Below are 20,560 nucleotides of genomic sequence, written 5' to 3'. Positions count from 1 at the left end.
AAAGAGAAGTCCTCTGAGCCCTAACTTCTTACTGGAGTGGACGTTTTTATCCTCCTGACCCAGAAGAGGGATGTTCCCATTTGGAGACCTAATTCCCAGTAAACGCGCACAGTTGGTGGAAATACCTTAGAGTAGATGGGATGAGATTGGTTTCTCTGTGAGGGAGCAGGAAATCAGCTCTGTGGGTGGGAGGGATCTCTGGAGGTCCCCTGCTGCAGCCTCCCAGCGCCACCCCCCCCCCCCCCCCCCCCCGCCGGGACTCTTTCCTTGCTCGGTGCCTTTGACAGGTGGCCCAGCCTCTGCCTGAAGGTTGCCCCACCGTTCATCCCGGGCATAGGGTGCCTCCTGAGCCCTCTGCTGTATCCCCTGGACATGCCTGGCATCTCCCTTTGCAGGGGACCTTGCTGTGATGCTCGAGTGAGCACCACTGAGCCCTCCTTTCTCTCACACCTTTGCCCACATGTGTTGGGCAAACTCCCTGAATGTTTCCCTAAGCTGCTGTCTCTAGTGCAGTGGGCACGGAGACCCCCATCGTCACCTGGATCCCACACTAGGGTAGCCAGTGTCCTTACCTCCAATCTCACTACTTCAGGGACCCTTTTCACAACCAGCAGAGCCATCTTTCTTTTTTTTTTTTTTTTTTTTTAATTTTTTTTTTCAACGTTTTTTATTTATTTTTGGGACAGAGAGAGACAGAGCATGAACGGGGGAGGGGCAGAGAGAGAGAGGGAGACACAGAATCAGAAACAGCAGAGCCATCTTTCTAAAACAGAGCAAATCTTGTCATCCCCCAACTTAAAGCCTCCAGTGGCTCTCTGTGCTCTACAAGATAAGCTCCCTAGCATGATAATCAAAGCCTTTTATTTACATCATGTTTGGATTGGTGACTTTCTTGTAATGTGCAACATCCTTTGTAAGTAATCTCCACAGCAAGCTTGATGCTAGATATTATCATTTCTTTTTAAAGTTTATTTATTTTGAAGGAGATAGAGATGACATGGGCTGGGGAGGGGCAGAGAGGGAGACAGAGAATCCCAAGCAGATTCCGTGCTGCTAGTGCAGAGTCCAACGCAGGGCTTGAACTCACAATACTGTGAGATCATGACCTGAGCCGAAACCAAGAGTAGGACACTCAACCGACTGAGCCACCCAGGTGCCCCTGGATAATATCATTTTAAAATGCATTTTACAGAGCAATGTGAGCCTCACCGCTTAAACAGTGTCCCCAAATCACGCAGCCAGTAGGTGACAGGAGCCTCAAACTCCTACTTGACTCCCATGTCCCAAGTAGCACTGACAGCAGCAGCAGGGTGTGTGTTTAGTTATGGTAAAAACAAACAAACAAAACCATTAGCCACCTTAAGCATTTCTAAGTGCACAGTTCAGTAACGTTAAGTGGATTCACGTTGTCGTGCAACTACTGTCCACGGTAGTCTCATCTGGCAAAACAAACTCCATTAAACAACAACTCCCCGTCTCCCCGTCTGCCCAGCCGGCAACTACCCTTCTACTTTCTGTCTCCATAGATTGGGTTATTCTAGGAACCTCACATGAGTGGCATCACATACTATCTGCCTTTTGGTGACTGGCTTATTTCGCTCAGCATGATGTCCTCCAGGTTCTTCCGTGTGGCAGCATATTTCAGAATCTCCCTCCTTTTTAAAGTGGAGCCTTCTTCCATCGGGTGGAAATGCCTACAGTGAGCTGGGAGTAGGGCTGGGGTGGGTGGGGGGGTGTTGAGCAGTGGTCATAACGTCGTGTTCACCGCCTTCATCTATTCCAGATTGTAATATTATTCCGTGGCAAATGTCTGCAGGGGGAAACATTCTGGATTCTGTCTGGAGGGCTTATGCCCCAGGGGAGCCAGGATAAATCCCAGAAAGAGAGCTTGCTGGTGATCTGGAAGTGTACCAGCGGTAGGAGTCCCCACCGTGAATGAATCCTGGGAGCACAGGCCTACAAGTTGCAGACGAGAGTCCTCAACCCCCCCTTGAAAAGGTGGCCTCTGACCTGCAGACCCATTCCCACTTGGAGGGGCAGAGGCTGGAGGGAGGGGGAGGAGGTGGACTGCCAGGGAGGGCGAGGAACCTGGGCCCCGGGAAAAAGACTGGCCGTCAGCTCAAAAGACAGTTGGGTTTTACCTCCGTCACGGGAAGGGAGAGCTCTTCTACTCCTAGAGGAATCCTTTTAAAACATTAAAGGTGTTTTTGTTTTTTGCTTTTGTTTTCTAAGTCAGAAATGGTTGTATATTGATTTTATCAAATGTATTTCAACATAGAATAATCTTACTAATTTTTTTTCTTTGATCAATTGAAGAGCTGAACTGGTAACTCTCCTACTATGAAACCTTGCATTTTCTGCCTATTTTCAAATTCTTTGCATTTCTTCGATAAGAGCTAATTGGGGATTCTAGTGAATCATCTGTTTGCTCTAGCACTGGGTGCAACCACAGTATTTTATGTGAAAGGTGTACATTTTTTCATAATAGATGAGACTCGCTTGTAGTGTTTGTGCACATCCAGATTGTCTTTATCAAGGTCTGAGATTTTAGATGAACTAAATCTGGCTTTATAAAATGAAAAGTATTTTTAACGCTTTAAAGTCAGTGACCTAGCGTGAGTATTAACTGAATCTTAAAAGTTTGGAAGAACTCACTCAAAACCATTGAGACTTAGTATCTTTTATGGAGTTAATTCTTTGACAACATTTTCAGTTGTTTCTTTTTTCTTGTTTTTTTTTTTTTTTTTTTTTTTTTTTTTTATGGTGATCAGTCTTTTCAGAGTCATTTTCTACTCCTTGACTCAGTTGGGGGGTAAATTAGTATTTTTCTCAAAAATCGCCTGTTTCTCTAGATTTAAGATAATAGCCTAAAATTATAAAAAGATCTTGTCTTCTGTGTCTGTATTTTTTTGTTATATACAATTTATCATTTCTGATTTTGTGCGTTAGGGTTTTCTCCTCTTTCTCGATTAGGCAAGCTGAAGTTCGTTGGGGTGTTTTGGGTGCTTGAAAGGTCACTTTGGCCTCATCTTCTAAGTTTTGATTTATCGTGTTCGCATTCCCACTCATTTCTGACCTGCTGCTGCTGCGGGTTGGTTAAAGTTGCTTAGGAGTTGTGTCTGTGACGTCCGTAGACATCCGTCATTAACTTCTAGTTCCTGGTGTTTCCCCCACTGTCCGAGAGCAACTCCTGACTCTGTGAGGGGCTTCTGCGTGGCCCTCCCTCACCTCCAGCACTCAGTGCTGTCTTCCCAAGGGCTCGGTGAGTTTCTGCCAGCATCCTCCACCACCTCCTGGGAGCCTGCATGGATTTTGTGGAGGGCTGAGGGACTGAGAGTCGTGTTTACCACATTCCTTCAATCCGGTCCCATCTGCTCTGTAACAAGCTGCTACTCCTCTAAGTCTGCAACAGGTGGCTGGACTTCTCTGGTCTGAGGTCTGGGGTACCATCCCCCTCCCTTGTTTTTCCTTGTTGATTATAGTAAGTGCTGGGGGGGGGGGATGGTGCGGGGCAGGGCTTAGGCACCCGTGTACATCCTGCCCAAACTCTGGCACTCTGTGCATCATCTCCATTCTTCAGCTTCCATCCTTACAACTCTGTGAGGTGGGTGTTGTTACAGATGAGGAAACTGAGGCACATAGAGGTGAGGTCCCCCTGCTGTGAGTGTTAGAGCTCTCTGCACCGAAATCACCTCCTGGTTCCCCAGACTTCGTGATGTTGCTCGTATCCCCTGCAGGTGATTGGCTACCTGCAGGGTATTTTAGGGATGTGGAAAGGCATTCCCCAGAGGCAGCCCCAGCCCCGATTTCTTCCCTCCTTGTTCCTGATGCTCCTTCTAAGCCTTTCCCTGGGGTGGAAGCTTTCAGGTGCCAGAAGCAGGAGACGGAAGATCTAGCAGAAAGGCACGGTGACTGTCCCCGCACCAAGCTGAGGTCTCCACAGCCTTAGAGGATGTGGGGGATGGGAGCTGTGCTATTAACAGAGCACAACTCAGAGCAATGGGAGGGGCGACTGTTTGCTCCCGTAACCAACCACAGAAGGGGCAGGGTGTAGGGGACCTCTGGGAACACCAGATCTAGGGGCTCAGATGCGACAAGAGCCCCTCTTATTTTTACCAACCCTCTGTGAGTTTCCCTGCCTGCGGGTTTCTCTGTCTGGTCCTTTTCCACAAGGCAGGGCTCACCAGCCACCTGTAGCCCCTGGTGGGCTTAGTCTTAATGGCTGGGACACCAGGAGGAAAGGGAGCCCCCTTCATCCAGGGCAGGGGTGGGGACCTGGGGCCCAGCAGCTGTCCTACTTGAGATCTCCTTTGGATGGCGACAGGGAACGGGAGGGAACAGGTGTCTGCAGACCTAGACAAGAAGGTGGGAGGCCTGGGCGGCAGAGACAGTCTCCCCAACTCCCGGCGACGGCAGCCCGGGCGGAGCGGGGAAGAGCGGATTTGATGGCGGCGCTCCGTGCGGGTTACTAGCCGTGCAGCCCCGGGCGAGGGCCTTTGTGTCTGCTGCCCACGCGAGGAGGCCTCTCTCACCTGGTGACCTTTCTTACTGTTAGATTTTCGGAAAGGGAGCGAAAGGCAACCCGAACCCCTTCTTCTCGTCCTTCCTTTCAGGAACACCTGCAGGAGTTGCCATGGCAACAGGATCCGCTGGCTGCCGGGCTCTTCACTGCTCGGGGCTTATTAGCTTCTCGTCGGCTGTTAACTGCGGGGCTTCGAGTTGTGGGAGCCGGAGAGCTTTACCAGGGAAGGGTAATTGCTAGGTAAGGTCAGCACTCTTGGTCCCGGAGGAGGAGACCTGGAGAAGTCCTGTCCCCAGGGATCGGGTCTCCGGAATCAGTGCCGTGGCTCAGGTCCCCCACCCTGTGGGATGACCTGGCAGGCGGGGTGCCCCTGCCCGCTGGGTGTGCGGAGAGGCTGGGGCTGTGCACTCAGGGTGGCGCTCTTCATGTTCTTCCCGTACAGCCCTCTCCACAGGTATCATCAAGGCCCATCCCCAGCCTTGGATTCTCAAAACAACAGTGCGAGGGAAGTACTGTCATCCCCACTTTCCAGATGAGCAAACGGAGGTGAGGACAGGGTCACCTTGCCTCTAAACAGAAGGGTGGAGATGGAAACTGGCTATTTCCATCCAGATCCCTGCCTCTGTTCCCTGGGCCTCCCACAGTCGTCACGACCACCTTGGCTTATCCAAGTGACACTCACAGACCGGCTCTCATCTCTAGGGTCAAAAAATGGGCTCGATGAAGCTTTCTGTGAAATACTTAGATATCTTGCTTCTGGTGGAAAAAGACACGTGAGCGTCATGGCCTGTTCAACTCGGGCCGGATCAGTACCATAGTCGCCCTAGGAGGGGGCCTCTGGGTGATGACGACGTGGTCCCCGCAAGCAGACGCAAGGAGGGGGGGGCTTGCTGTGAAGGTGCTTGGAGCAGACGCTGGCCGCTGCAGAGGACTGGGGAGCACGGCCCCAGATCTGGGGCGGGGGGGGAGGGTTTGCCGAGAAAGAGGCTTCTGCCTAAGCTGTGCTATCGTTCTACCCTCTGCTCGGTGGGCAGAATCTCTTTCAGTCACGGATTAAGCAGAGTCATCTGGTGAGTCCTAATGCCCTTGCTGACTTGGACCTGGAATCTATCTCTCATTGTCACTTTGGTCCTGGGTTAATGGGCTGTGGGGAACGCGGAGCTGAATGTGAGGTGACCTTGCTCCCACAGAGCTCACACTCAAGGGGGAAAGATGCCTTTGGAGGCTACTTCCCAGATAGGACACAAATTAGAGCAAACTTCTTAGCTCGGAGATCCAGTAACCTGTGGGTTAATGGATGGGCTTCATGAAGGGGGCCCAGGGAATCCACGAAATTGCATGCGTTGTTACTCCGTGTGTGTAAGAGAGAGAGAGGAGGAAGACGCCCATGGCTTTCTCTGGGTTGTCTGAAATCCAGCAACAGTGGATGAGAACCTTTCTGAGGGTGACGCAAATGGCTGGATACAGAACTGGAAGCACCAGCATTGCATCCGGTATGTAGAGTGTGTGCCCGGCACAGGGCCCGTGCACGGAAAGAAGGCTGCGGCAGTCACACGGGTTAGCTTCACACACAGATACCTGAGGAAAAGAAACAAGCTTTGCCAACCCAGCCCCACACCACCCTCTGCCAGGGCACCTGTCGCCCTGCCTGTGGGAGAGGTCCCACCCCACCCCCACCCCACACAGCTGCTATTCCGGTGCAAACAATGGTATCCTTCTCAGCATCTCCGCCCTCCCATGGAGAACCGAGGCTGGCTGGGTTCAAGGGAACAAAAAGACCTCAGAAGGCAACATTTTTAAGGCAGGAAACGGTTGCTTTTTATGCTTGTCAAGCGTCTAGTGAGATTCAGAATAAAACCCACCACTGCGAAAGAGAATATGAAATAAAAGGAGCTTTTATTACCCTGGATTCTGCCTTGTTCGAGATACTTACCTTTCCATCGTGAAACATAAACCTTCTGTGCGTCTTGGCAGGAAGAAACGCCCGGTGATGGGTTGCTGTGGATTTCTTCTCATAGACCATCTGGGCGACCAAGCTGGGATCTGCAGGAATGCTTACACGGTGGGAAAGGGGCAGAGGGACGCCTAAAACTTCTCCTACAGTCACTTTTATGCGCGTATGACAATTCCTTCTGCAGGAAGAAGAAGGAAGATTTACTGCGTCAAGAAATGCAGAGCCTTGCGAATACCGTGCCATAAAATGCAGCGTCCGGAACACGGCCCAGCTTGGAAGTGGGTGGCCCTGCCGTCTGGAGTCGTGGTGGGACGTTGCCTGCTCCTGGGTTCAGGAAAGGGGCATCTAGTGCCGCTCGAAGCCACCAGGAAATGGCACCAGCCCCCCGGGGACTTACATGGAGTGTGGGAAGGGAGCCCCCCCCCCGCAGCCGCCAGGGGTTCGTAGTCTTAGAAACACCCCACCGTGGAGGAGACGGGAGCCTCGATCTCTCTCACTTGACTTTGGTCCTTCCAGCTCCCCTCTTTCCTGTCACATTATCTGTCAGGCCTCCAGACAAAGGAGTCCTCACTTTCTTTTTTTTTTTTTTTTTAAATTTTTTTTTTTTAACGTTTATTTATTTTTGGGACAGAGAGAGACAAAGCATGAATGGGGGAGGGGCAGAGAGAGAGGGAGACACAGAATCAGAAGCAGGCTCCAGGTTCTGAGCCATCAGCCCAGAGCCCGACGCGGGGCTCGAACTCACGAACCGCGAGATCATGACCTGAGCCGAAGTCGGACGCTCAACCGACTGAGCCACCCAGGCGCCCCAGTCATCACTTTCTTAAAGAAAAAAAAAAAATGCTGTCCATCCCTGTCGGAGATAAAGGGGACAGGAACAAATAAGGAGTTATTGAGCCCCTACTAGGTGCAATTCAAGCTTTTAAGGGCTTGACATACCTGTTTTCCTCTAGAACTTGAGTTCATTCTGGGAGTCAAAGAGTTTCATCCTCTTTTTTTGGTGGAAAATGGAATATGAGAGACACCAAGTGCTGGCCCAAGGATATTCAGCCAGTCAAGTGACAGCCCCCCAAGCTGGTGCTTCTCTGCTATATCGTATTATGATATTTTAGAAATGTAATTCTTCAGCAGCAAATGTGCGATAGCTTAGAGCGCTGGAAACATCCTCAGGAATCACCCAGTTCAGCCATCCTTTAGCGTGGGGATCCCTGAGAATGGAAGGAACGTCTTCTGTTGAAGTGTTTTCTCCCTAGCTCCACCACCAGATAGACTGGGTCACTGGAATTCACCTGCCTCCCCGGCCTGGTTCCTTCATGGCGTCCACAGGTGAAGGGCTAGAACCCAGGGGAACAGAAGGACAATAGTGCAGGGTCAGCTGGTGACTCCGTTCTCACTTCTGGTGGCTCTTAGGGCTAGAAGGTGCTGAGTTGGGACAAGACCGCGCTCAAGTCTTATTCAGAAGAGACAAAAGCTTTGCTGGGTAGAGCAGTTGTTCAACAAGTTCTCGCCGAACGGCCTTTCTACCAGAAAGACGGTACACAGCAAGTGAGGATCAAGAGGATTCATGGCCCCAGATGCCAGCACCCGACTCTCCCAACTGGAATCTCTCGGTGGAACTGAGGCCGGTTGCCAGAAGTCACGGCCGAGAAGCCGACCCCGGACGCAGTGCCTGTGTAGCCCCAGCGAGACAGAAGGAGGAAAGCCACCCTGTCCAGCCCGGCATTCTTCTCCCCACAGAGACTCCGTGCACAGCCGGCAACCTAGCTCCAAGCCCAGTAGTGAGCTGGGGATACCGTGTCCCGAACTCCTTTCCATCTGTCAACCTCTTTAATTAGGTAGGGGATTTCTTGGACTGTCGCTGGACCTAGAGCATACCCAATATATCATTTTTCGAACTTGGAATAGACCAAGATAAAAATATGCCAACTTGCAAGCCGATATAACTAGCCTGGCCTTGATGCTTTAAAATAATCATTACGACTGAATGAGAAGTTTGAGTAATAATCTGCTCACCACATGCCAGAGCTGGCGTGATCTGCTCCACGGCACTTTATTTCTATCCAGGCTTCAGAGCGCCAGCACCAAATGCTGCAATCTGTACCAAATGCTAACAGCCTCAGGAGTCCTGTATTTCCAAGCCCCTAAAATCTTAATGATAACACACATCAGTACAGCATTTTTTAGTTTATAAAATGCTTTTATGGACATTATCTCGTTTAATTTATGACTTACCATCTCCTGGAACTCACAGCCTCCCTATAAAAAACTATCTTCATTTTACATAAGAGTTGGCCGGGAGTTCGAACGGTTAAGTGAATTTCCCAAGGTCACGGAGGTGGTGATTGGCCAAGTAAATCCTGGCGTTTGGGTCTTTTCGTTCTGTACCCCAACACTGTGTGCGCCTCTAAGAGCCATGCTAGCAGATGTTAATATGTTAGTTGAATACCTTTTGTGACGGGGAGCTCTCTCTCGGAGGATGTCAGTGTATTATTGAACAGCTCTGATTGTTGCCAAGTTGAGGCAAAAGTTGCCACCATATAAAATCCGCTCGTGGATTTCCATGCAAAAGCAACCAGTGGGTCAGGTCTCCCACGAAGTGGCTTCCAAAGGGACAGCTCCATGCTGTGAATGGCTACCTCAACGCCCATTATGCAGTTTCTCCTTCCTCATCTTGCTTAGAAAAAAGCATTTTACCAAGTATTTGGGTGAAAGAAGCTGGACTCTGCCCATAGCACATTTCTTTCTTTCTTTTTTTTTTTTTTTAACATTTATTTATTTTTGAGACAGAGAGAGAGCATGAACGGGGGAGGGTCAGAGAGAGAGAGAGGGAGACACAGAATCTGAAACAGGCTCCAGGCTCTGAGCCGTCAGCACAGAGCCCGACGCCGGGCTCGAACTCACAGACCGCGAGATCGTGACCTGAGCCGAAGTCGGCCGCTTAACCGACTGAGCCACCCAGGCGCCCCCCATAGCACATTTCTAAAGTGAGACGGGCAATGTCAGTGTCACCGACCAAACTCACGCATCTGGCTGATCCCCATCAACAGGTTTCTGCCCAGAATTGACATCGAGCTAACTGGGCTGGAGCTTCTGAATTCCTATCTGCCCTCGCTTTCAGAAATCATTCTCCATACTTTTTCTTACCTGAAGTGGCTCTGAAAAATCCTGGCAAGGTTTTTTCAGTCTTGCTCTATAACCTGTGTGAGCCTAGAAACTCCCTTTAACCGTGTTTCATGTATTCCGTCCCAACTGGCTGCGGATCTCAACCCTGACTTCTGTCCCTCATGCCTTTGCTTCAATAAAGACGGTTCTGGTGGGCGAGGTTGGACAGGAAGGGAGGAGCTGGAAGGGGCCCACTCTCTTGTAGCTGACTGGACCCGGCTCAGAAGGAAATGCTTTTCTGGCTATAAATTGTTAGAAAGAAAGCCACAGGCCCAAGATGGAGTCACTTGACCCCCAGGACAGCAAAGCAAGACTTAATTGCAGTCTCAACCTCTCCAGGCAAGAAATTTTAAGCCAGTCAATCTGGAATTTTCTGGTTGGCATGAGGTAATCTGTCTTGTGGGCTCTCTCCATCCTCTGAAGGAAGATGAGGCGATCCCCCCAAAAGACCCCCTTCCCTTCCCCTTCAGGGAAGGTGATGTTGCCTGGAACCCTCTTTTCTTTCGCTAATCCCTTCACACCCTGCCCTCCTCCCTATGAAAACCATCCATTGGTGCCCCTCTGTGGAGCTCCCATCTGCTTGCTGGAGGGAAAGCCGTCCGCTTCATGAATCTCTTAATAAAGCCAATTAGATCCTCAGATTTACTCAGCAAAACATAATTTTTTTAGCAAAACATAACTAGCAGGACCCTTTGTTAGAACAGACACACTCCAGGGTGCCTCAGAAGAGGCCTGCCAGGGGGGTGCCCGGCAGGCTCAGTGAGCTGAGCGTCCAACTCTTGATTTCAGCTCAGGTCACAATCCCAGGGTCGTGAGATTGAGTCCTGCATTGGGCTCTGAACTGAGCATAGGGCCTGCTTCAGATTCTCTCTTTCCCTCTGCCCCTCTCCCCAGCGCGCGCTCTCTCTCTCTCTCTCTCTCTCTCTCTCTCTCTCTCTCTCTCTCTCAAATAAAAAAAATATTTAAAAAGAAGAGAACTGCCAAAAACTTGGATCTTGTGGAGCCAAGGGAGAGCTAGTGGGGAAGGCCTCACTCTCGTTCTGGTGCATGATATTTGGCTCAGCTGCAGACTCACTGGGGTGGACATCTCTTCGTTCAGACTCATTGGAGAATCGGATTTGCTCCTCCTCGCTCTGGAGCCAGTAGCCTCCTGGGTCCTCCTCAGGGGAGATTCTGTTAGCAGGGGTTTGGGCACCAGGCTGCTGACTCCTGTTCTGTGAACCTGGCTCATGGCCTTTCAGCCTGTTCAGGGCCTTTGGTCAGTAAAGTTAACATCTACACAAGACTGTCCCCGTGCTCTAGGGTCCTGGGAACTGACCAGATTTTGACACTGTCTTCTGGCTATAATACAAAGCTTTTACCTCCTGATAAGAGTTCGGATGCTATCTGACAGCTGACATAGGAGGAAACTGAGACCCCAAGAGGTCACCTGACTTCCGGCAGGTATGTAGCTTGTAAGCTGGAGGGATTGGACCTTGAACCCAGACCTGTCTGATTCTTGTTCCCTTGTCCTTTCCCCTGTACCCCGTGCATGCCCTCTGAGCTCCCACACCCCACTCAGCTGCCTGCCCTGCTTCATCTTATAGACAGTTATAGAGAGTCCTGCCCAAGGCTGTGTGCAGTGATTTTGATGGGCTTGGCTCTGAGAAAGCCCGTGCCCCTGACCCCCCTCCAACAAGGCCTAATGAGTAGTCTTAGAACCTTAGGATTAAAGTTTGTGGCTCTAGTCCACCCTAAAGGATCAAGGGGTTCGGTAAGTGAGGAGGGCTTCCTAGAGCAGGGGTTTAGGGCAAGCTGGATGTAAGTTGCTTACCAGGGACCATCCAGGCAAACGCTCCCGGCTATAAACCAAAATGCTTGATACAAGGTTCATCTCCCACGCTCAGGAAACCATACTGATGGGCCACAGAGCTTGGGATCTAAGAAGGTTTTCTCTTTCCTACAATGGGAAGATTAGCTATTGGAGGTTCTCTCTGGGTCATTTCATCTGATTGCTGTGAACTTACATAAGGAAATACATCTCAAATCTCTAGGCTCCAGGTATTCTTATTCTTAATTCTTTCTTTTCTGTATATCTCCCATCGGTTGTGATGAGGCCAGGATTTCAGCCGTCTTGCCATCCTGCTGAGGCTGCGGTTACAGGTGTGAGGGAGGCCTCAGCCGCTGCTGTCCCGTGGAGCTGCAGCCCCAGGGCTCACACAAGTCAAGCGTCCTCTCCTGGGCTAATCCTGTGTGGCTTCTCAGGATCAGGTGAGACCCCACGTCCGGTAAACCTCCAGCCCCCCCTTGCCTGAACATGTCCCCAGTCCTGTACTCGTAAGTGTTGCCCTAGACCTGGAATGTTTTCCTCTTCGTCTCTGTCTTGTTCTCCAGAATTGAGGTGATGTTTCACCTGCTGGGAGCTTGTCTGGATACCCCCAGACTGGGTTTAGGGCCCTGCCACTCACCTTCCCCCAACCTGGGTCTTCGTGGCGGGGACCGTAGTCACCACGGACATCTGCATGTCCGTTACTACACAGGGACTCCTCAGTGGCAGGACCTGAGTCTGTCCGCCCCCTGAGTCCCTGGAGCGCGGCACCACACAGTGAGGGTCTCCGGTTGTGTCATGTTAGTCCCCCACCTCAGGCTGGTTCCCAGGGGCACAGAGAGCAGGCATGAGGGTCCTTGCCACCCCTCCCGCCCCTGGCACAGAGCTGGGCGCCAGGAGTCTGGAAACACGCACCTTCACCTCTGCCTTTTTCATTCTTTTTCAAAGTCGGTATTTAGTGTAGCTTCGGGCCCCAGGTAAGATCTGCCAGATTTCTCCCGGTCTGAGGCTGCTGTCTTGTATTTAAACTTGACAGGAGACCCAGGAAATGAGTTGTTTGCTCCTAATTCGCTCATGAAGTGATGTGATAATTATGTCTCTCAACATCCCAGCAACCGCCCTGTGTTTCCGGGCTACGGATACGGGAGGTGATGGGTACAGGCAGGGCACAGAGCTGCCTTGACTACGCGGAGAGAGGGCAACAGTCTCCAGTGTGTTCTGAGGAATCAGGCCGTGTCAGGCCCTAGTCGGGAAGCTGGCTGACTGCAAGCCCCCTACTTTTCCCTGTTCTACTGCCTTTATTAAACAATGAATACACAGGAAGCAAAGCCAGCAGCCGTGGGCTGCTGGGACGTGTTGTGTCATGGCCGCACAGTGAGCCTCTGCCTTGGGGGGGGGGGGGGGACTCTGGAGGGCCAGGCTTGTGTCCTGGCCTCCCGTCTGCCACAGCGCCTGCACCCTGCCCCACCCAGGGCATTTGCTCAATATAGGCTTTCTGAATGGAATCCTAGTTGAGTCGGTAATAAAACGGGTAAAACACAGAAGTCATTCCATTAGTAAACAAATCTTACCTTTCTTTAACTAGATTCGGAGATTGCCAGGAGTTCTGAGGCAGTGACGTTTTTGACAGTTGGGTCTGTGACAGGCTTTCCTGGGATGAGTTCTGGAAATCGCCTTGGTGCACACGGCTCTGGAAGTTTTGTCAAGGCAGCTGGGGTAGAGGGGCTCTCCTGGCCCGAAGCCACACTGCCTGGTGTGTGGAATGCATGTTATGGTGTCATGTGTGCCCAAGTGTGGGAGAGTGAGCATGGGAGCCCCGGGGCCAGGCAGTGAAAGACATGACGGTCCGACCAAGGGCAGCTGGAGGGACAGAGCCACCACTGGCAAACCTCTGACGGGCTGCAGAGAAGCAGACGCGGTCCTTGTGGCCCCAGTGGCAAGACAAGGCCCCTGGATGGAGCGTTGAGCCAATGACCTTAGCTCCCAGACTTACCCATATTCTTTTTTGTTTTTTTAAGTTTATTCATTTATTTTGAGAGAGAGCGTGAGCATGAGCAGGGGGAGGGGCAGAGAGAGAGGGAGAGAGAGAATCCTAAGCAGGCTCAGTGTGGAGCCCAAAGCGGGGCTCCATCCCAGGAACTGTCAGGTCACGACCCGAGTGGAAGTCAAAAGTCGGATGCTTAACCGACTCAGCCACCCAGGCACCCCGCCTTACCTTAAAAAAATTTTTTTTAAATGTTTGTTTAGTTTTGAGGGAGAGAGCGACAGAGTGTGAGCGGGGGAGGGGCAGAGAGAGAGAGGGAGACACAGAATCCGAAGCAGGCTCCAGGCTCCGAGCTGTCAGCACAGAGCCCAACGTGGGCCTCGAGCCCAAGAGCGGATTGATCATGACCTGAGCTGAAGTCGGACACTTAACCAACTGAGCCACCCAGGTGCCCTCCCCTTACCCTTATTCTTAAGTTCTTTGGGCTTCTCCCAACTTCAGTCCTCCTCCTGATGTTCAGTTGACTCGCCCATTAAACTATAAGAGCCTCGGGATCAAAACTTCACTCCGTTCATCAGCGTTGTGTCTTCCTTGCCTTGCGGTATGAACACAGTGCACAGTCTGGGCTCAGAGGCCTGGACCAGAGCGTCACAAACATCGGTCCATTGCAGAACCACTGGCTCCCCAGGCTCAGATTCCCCATTTGTAAAACGAGGGTCCTAACTGACTTCACAGGGTGGCTGTGGCCTTAAGTGAGATAAGGAATCCTAGAAGGGTGCTGAACACGTGGCCAAGCTCTGCGGGGGGGCCCGAAGGAGTAGACAACGGTGGGCTTCCGGAAGCTTCCGCTCTCTTTGAGGTGACAAGACACACTCTGAAAGCAGAAAACCACCATGCGCACATTTCAGCGGAGGAAGCTGTGTGGAGGTAATCTGTGGCTCACTTTGTTTGCTCCCCAGAACTAGTGCTCAAAAATTACTTGCTGAGGGAGGGCGGGATGAATACTTGGGTTTCCTTTTCTTGGCCTCTAGGCATAAAACCGATGAGAAAAGTGGAGAAATGGTTCTTCTGAAGTTCCAGCGCTTTCGCTCTTCTCATCAGTGTGCCAGATACGGGTTCAGAAAGTAAAACAAAGGTGCTCTCGAGAGATCTGGACACTGGGTGTTTACTTCCGGCCATGGTGGGTTCCTCACCCTCTCCAGACACAGGAGGACGAGGCTGGAGAGGAGGAAGACAGGAAGCTTTCACAGCCCGCCCCCCAGACAATGGGAGGTAGCAGCATAAATAAACCTGTATTTGGAGTTTTTAGCAAGGCCTCCCGGGATGACTCACACAGCAAGGGCTGGCAGATGTCTCTTCGGAAGGGTAGGTGGCCAGTGAAGCGTCCCTCACGTGTTTGCCTGTCAGCCTCGCCGAGGTGAGCATCTTTAGCTCTTCAATAAATTGTCCCTCTGTGGCAGTAGCGGCTGAGCGCTCCCGACGTCATCTGCGGGAGCCTCATCTGGTTTTAACGGGGATGCGTTTCTGGCTGAGAAACTCACATGCCCGTCCCGGCTGTGACATTCATTTTGCTGCGGTCAGCCCACACACCTGTGTCTCCAGGCAAAGCCAAGTGCGCCCGTTCAGGTAGGAGCTGACAAACGGCCAGGCCCTGTCTCTCTCCGCTGTTCCGTTCTCCCTGCTGCTGTGTCTCTGGGTTCCCCTGATTTTTAGCGCATGTGCTGAGTGTCTAGAGGCTGGCGGTTGAGGGTGGTTACCTCCCGAACACGAGCCTGTCACCTTTTCTGAATATTTTCAGTGCTGAAGCATACATAGCCCAACACATGGCTGGAGATGAATGGATATTCCATATGTAGGTGATTCCGGATTTATTCTCCGACATGAATTCGGTGATTGTAAATGTCACAGCCTCACACTGGTTTTAAATATGTTCATGACTTCAGAGTCAATGGGAATTTGAATTTCAAGAGCTCGTTATTTCTCTTTCCAGGAAGAAAAACAAACAAACAAACATCCAGATGTAATAACATCTGGGTTTGTGCGATGCCCGACTCAGTCACGTCGGACACGAACCCTCTCCAGTACCCACCAGCCCCTTTCTTGTTGGGGAAAGAGTGTAATCTGGTAAAGGGAACCCTTGGGCTTGTGATGAAAAAACAGACTCTGTGGATAATCGACGATATGTCAACATTACGCATGAAATATCTTGGTTCTGTATCAAAATGAGTCTAGCCTTCATAAAACCAACTTGCAGACGCTCCTCCTGCTAATTGAAATTACTTAAAATGCAGTGACGTCATCCCAAGCCTCTAGAACTTGGAGGTAGAAGCGGACTAAGGAGGGGGGCGTGCCCTCAGCCTAGCTGGAATGGGGAGGAAAGAACAGTGAAGTCAGAGGCCTGGGCTTCCATCCAAGCTATGCCTCTCTCGTGGTATATTCTGGATGAAACCACAAGTCTCTCTGAGCCTTTCTGTTCTCATCTGTAAAATGGGAGCAGCGATCCCTACCTCGCCAGTCACCGGGATTCACTGCGCCCGCACGCGGGGGAGTGTTGAGCTCAGAGATGACACTCTACGGGCAGGAGATGAGTCTGAAGAGAGGGAAGTTCACAATAGCGAGTTGTACCAACTCACAACTCCAAATTGGAGAGGCTTACAGAGGGAGAGGGTGAGAAAGAGAAATAAGGAGGGAGGAAATAAGGAAATGGGAGGAAGGAATAAGGAATGAGGAGGGAGAAATCAGGACCAAAAAAGAGCTAGCCAATTGATCCAGGAAATCCCCAAGAGGGAGATTTCCTCCAAAAGAAATATTCTGCACAGAAATAAAACCGCGTCAGATGGCACCAGAAACAATGGTCCACATTTACTGAACTCTTACGAAATTGCCAGACCCTGGACATTTGTCCTGGAGAAGAATCCCCAGTCTCCTACTGGGGTGGGTATACTCCTGGCTACAAGCGAAAACTTGTGGGCTTCCCTAAGAAATGTTCTATTTTCAACCTTAATGTAAACGTGTTCTACAACTTAATACTCAAAACAATGCTAGTTAGTAGGACTATGTCATTAAATGCTTTTCATGTACACTTTCACTTCCTGGATTCTCATGACTACCTTTTAGGTCACAGTTAAAAGTTGAGAGACTGAGACACCCTGTCCTAATGACCCCATCCGGCCTTGTCACCCACAGTCATATAAGATTCCTGCTGAATTTGCCATTGGCTTACTGGTGACATTTCTGAAATTTAAAGATAATAATTCTTCCTCTTTGAACAGTGCTTCCTGATATCTATCAAATGCTTTTCCGTACAAAATTTTCTATACAAAATTCTGAACAAGTCCCCATGAGGGAGGTATTATTCCCATTTGCAGATGAGAACCCTGAGCCTCCTAGAGGTGAAATGACTTGTTGGAGGTCACCAAGTGGTAACGGTGGACAGTGCTGAGAAACTTCACGCTCCCTTCCCCTTCCACTGTGTGCCAGTTACAGGCATTGTCAGACAACCCCCAGAGTGTTCCGCCCGTGGGTCCCGTGGTCAGGTATTTGGGAAGGTCATAGCAGGAAGGGCTGTTTCTTCTCCATGTTGTCTGGGGCTCCAGCTGGGAAGACTGGAAGACTGGGGTGATGTGACAGCTGGAAGGCAGAATTATCTGGAAACCCATCCCTCATCTCACGTGGAGGCTAGCTGTTGGTGGGAGCTCTGCGAGGGCTGGGGGTCAGGGCACTTACATGTGGCCTCTCCATGTGGCTCCCTGGGCTTCACAGCGTGGTGGCTGGGTTCCAGGAGCAAGTGTCCAAAAATGAGCTGAACAGAAGTCATATATACCCTTCGTGACTTCACCTCGGGAGCCACATGGCATCCCTTCCAGCATAGCCACAAACCTACCAGATTCCGGGAGGGGAAACAGATCTCTCCTCTCCATGGGAAGAATGTCAAAGTGACATTATAAGAAGGGCAGGTGGGGGGCACCTGAGTGGCTCAGCCGGTTAAGGGTCTGACTCAGGTCAGATGTCAGCTCAGGTCATGATCTCATACTTTGTGGGTTCGAGCCCCACATTGGACTCTGTGTTGATGGCGTGGATCCTGCTTGGGATTCTCTCTCTCTCTCTCTCTCTCTCTCTCTCTCTCTCTCTCTCTCTCTCTTTCTCTGCCTCTCCTCTGCTTGCTCACTCTCAAAAATGAATAAATGTTAAAAAAAGAAGAGCAGGTTTATTGTGGCTTGTAAAACACAAGCTGGCATGCACTCTAATAGCCCTGATATTAGTCCTGAAGGACTGCTTGGGGGCCAAGGACCCTCGCTCAGTTTCCAGGGAACGGTTCCTCTCATGCTTCCGTTTCACAAATGGGGCTAACAAATGGTCACCGCAGCAGGATTCCCTGGTTTCTAAAATGTCTCTTTCCTGCCTAATTCCACAGAATTAGAGATTGGAGGTGGCTTTCCATACGGCATGCACACACACATACACACACCCCACACGGAAGATCAAAAACCACACATACAGGCAGAAAGTAAAACACACAGCAACTCGCATTAAAACCACACTTATTATCTTAAAATCATACCTACACTACTTAAACACAGGGTCAAGCTCTGAGCTTTCTGGAAGTCAAGGCAGAAGGGCCAGGCCTGCTGGGGACATCAGACGGTCTTCAGTCTCCCTCACAATCTCCATTCTGCCTTCTCTTTCCAAGCATTGCACACTGCTGTCCACCCCCAGCGTTCTGGTAGTTTTAAAAAGCCTCTGACTTTTTAAAAAGATGATAATGGCCTGTGTTTGTGACATTTCAGAGGAAAAAAGTAAATTGGAGAGGCACAGCTGGGGTCACTGTCATGCTGTGGTTGAAGCCTCCGAAAGAGGCAGAACTTACTTCATTGTCTTGCAGCTTACACTGGCCTTGCTCCCGGAATCCAGGCCAGGGCACTTGAGCAAAAACAGCGCCCACCTCCTACCCTCCAAGAACAAACAAAAAATCAGCAGAAAAATTAAGATGTGAAAAGTAGGTTTGGCATCTCGAAGGCAAAAGGGAGCAAAGAAAAGATTGCCTTCTCTTTCTCTTTTTTCTTCCAGGGAAAGGTGAATTCTTTGAGTGGCTTCTTTGTTTCACGCTGAGCTAACTAATGTGTCTTAATTATCCTACTCTTCATAGAATAAATTCTCTTTATGATTTGATGGGGTCTCTTTCAGCAACTGCACAAAAGTGATACATTCTGAGTCTGAAGAAATTAGCCACGAAATGAGCATCTTCTGAATATTGGGGCGGCTGGGGGGGGGGGCTGATCTCTTCATTTGTTAACTATTGTTTTGGAGACAAAAGGCCTGCAGCTCCGTTCTGAGGTCTGAGGTTAGAGGAGAACCGGGAGCCTGCGGTTCTCTTGCTGGTGTGCGGCCTCGGAATTGGCTTCTAGACCCTGTGCTCCTCGCCATTACACCAGGCTGTTCCCAGGGGTAAACGGGATAGTGTGTGAAAAGCGGAGCGCAGGTTCTGGTGCAGAGCAGAATGCTCCATGAATTCTGATCGCTGTTCTTTCCATAGCGAAATGTGATGACATCACCTCTCTGCTTAAAATGCTTCACAGACCCCCTTCCCAACATCGTATAACTCGACTTTCACCAGCCCGCATCACCCAACCCCTAATTACCTTTTCAGAACCACCCTTGAGTTCCTCCCTCAAGCCTCACTGAACCTATTTGAGATTCTAGAAGGTTCCGGGCTCTTTTTCTCCTCAAGGAGAGAAATTGCCTCTGCTGTTTCCCCGACCTGAGCCTCTCTTCTCTCTCCCTCCACCTGCCTGACTGCTGCCTACCCTCCAATCTTAGCTCAGATGTGACCTCCTCCAGCCCCAAATCTGGCCCATGCTCTGCCCCAGGGCCTGGGCCCATTTATTGTCTGTCAGGGTAGCGGCATTAGAATCCTGAGACTTCTTCTGGAATCCTGATGAATAGCTATGAGCACACTTTCCCCCCTCCCAGGGGTAGAGAGGTGAATTCCCCTGGGCAAAGATGATGCTTTTATTCCTGAGAGAAGTCTCTGCAGGTTGTTACAGAAATGCAAAGTGAAGACCCTCCTTCCATTTGCTCTTGGGGAAAACTGAAGGAGCCATTAACCTGACTGCACATGTTTGATTCAGAAAAGTCCTTTTGTTTGGAATTGTAAATGGCAGGGTACTGTCGAGTCAGAGCCGTGTTCTAAGAAGCTGGTGTGTTTTTCTCACATCTTATGATGTTCCGTGGCTCTGCTTGAGTGTGGAATGGACTTCTGTGCAAGAGTTGCTTGCCCCGGGGGACATGAATGTTCTTATTCACAGTAGTTTTTAGCGGACAATCAAGACAAGATACTATGTGTCACAGAAAGACAGGCAGGTTTTCACCTATTACTAGAGAAGAGGCCATAAACAGCATGGCTAGATCATTAGTATACTCGGTGTGATGTTATTTACCATTGAGACATGCAGGATGTCTAGACCAGGGGTTGGCTTGTGGGCCAAATCCGGCCCACTACCTCCTTTTATAAATAAAGTTTTATTGGAACCACAGCCACACTGGTTTATCTACATATTGTCTATGGCTGCTTTCCTGCTGCAGTGGTGCACCTGAACGGTTGTGGTATGGCCCACAGAGCCAAAAATATCTACTATGTGGCCCTTCCCAGAGACAGTTTGCCACCCCCTGGCTGATACCACTGTGTTCTGTGACTGTCTTGTTGGGGTTCATATCTGTGTGGTTATGGGGTCCCTCCTGAAGGAGAAGACAGTCCCGCTGGCAGCCGCCCTGACAGGAGGGCTTGCCCAGGTTGAAAACGAGGCCAGAAAAGGCAGGCTGCAGGAGGGGGCCTCTTCCTCCTCTCTCTTCTCGAGGGGCCGGAGGCTAAGCCACTGCTTTCAGACTGTCAGCCTCTCCCTTCAGGCCCCCACCATGGGCCCCGGAAAGGATAGGCTTGTGCCTCTTTCACCCTGAGAATGGTGGTGGGTTCTGGTGCTTTCTCTCTTGAACCCAGTCAGCTGGTGTGTGGTCTCTCCGCAGGGTCGGTGTGTTGATAGCCTGTAGCGAGGGGAAGGGATTTTAAAGTCTCTGAAAGAATGTCTTCCTGTTTGGGGTGAAAGCAGAAAGAAGCGACCCCACTACCAGGCTCAT

The sequence above is a fragment of the Neofelis nebulosa genome, chromosome 9 (assembly GCF_028018385.1).
Source record: "Neofelis nebulosa isolate mNeoNeb1 chromosome 9, mNeoNeb1.pri, whole genome shotgun sequence".
NCBI lineage: Eukaryota > Metazoa > Chordata > Mammalia > Carnivora > Felidae > Neofelis > Neofelis nebulosa.
Note: the sequence above shows the minus strand (reverse complement) of the source record.